The sequence below is a fragment of the Amphimedon queenslandica genome, unplaced genomic scaffold (assembly GCF_000090795.2).
Source record: "Amphimedon queenslandica unplaced genomic scaffold, v1.1 AMPQUscaffold_11602, whole genome shotgun sequence".
Lineage (NCBI taxonomy): Eukaryota > Metazoa > Porifera > Demospongiae > Haplosclerida > Niphatidae > Amphimedon > Amphimedon queenslandica.
In genome coordinates, this window is record NW_003548156.1 from 613 (window position 1) to 1,618 (window position 1,006).

A 1,006-nucleotide genomic window follows, 5' to 3' on the forward strand; every position below is an offset into this window, starting at 1 on the left:
CCCATAGAACTACATGTATACATGTTATACATCACAGATGTACATGGACCTGAACATGCACACACATACATGTACATGTACACGTACATGTCACTTTCAGTCAATATTACCATTGTTATTGAAGTGTTGTACGTTTTCCTCTACTTCATGTAAGTTACGAGCGATAACCAGTGACCATTCTGTAAATCCTTTGCTGTCTTTCTGTCTTCTCTTTCAAGAGCGATGAATAAACAAGATTTAAACAACGCTAGTCATGTGAGAGATCAATTAATCGGCCATTTCATAGATATTAGAGTAAATGAAAGGGATTGGAAATGGGGCGTAGCAACAGGAAATGCTGGTTGGGTTACTACGTGACAGCCATCAGTGTTTTGATTGATTTCCCATTTCCTCCATTGGTGAAGTTGCGCTGGCAGGATTTCGAAGGAAATTTGTGTTGCTCCAGGACAACGCTTGCTTATGATCTATAGCCTGTTGTACAAAGAATTTTTACAGCTACCTACAGCAAGTTTTTTGTCTCTGTAAAGCTATTTTGCAAGCAGTTATAGGTACAACAAAATCAACTTTTTTCGATACACTTTAGCTTTTGCAACAAACTCATACTTCATAGATTCTAACTCTAACCTGTATAATTACTTTGAAAAGTGTAAGGTCTTTCATATGATTATAATGGTTTCCAGTTTTACTTTGGCATATTTTGAGAAAAGGGAGAATAATGAAATAAATGGCATTTTAAGAGTAAAAATGGGCTGTATCATTAAAACTATAACATTTTCTGTACAATAGATAACAGTAGTATTGAGAGGAAACATTAGGCTTCTTGATGCATCAGTTCCACTTAAATGAGAACAGTCCTTCGCCAGATATTGCTCCTGAAAGAAGGAAAAGTAGCGTGAAAATAGTGACAAAATCCCAACGAGCATCGGTTTGCTTAGTAACAATACAAATAAATGGAGGCTGGGCTACGCCCACACACCCGTTTCCAATCCCTTTCATTTACTCTAAT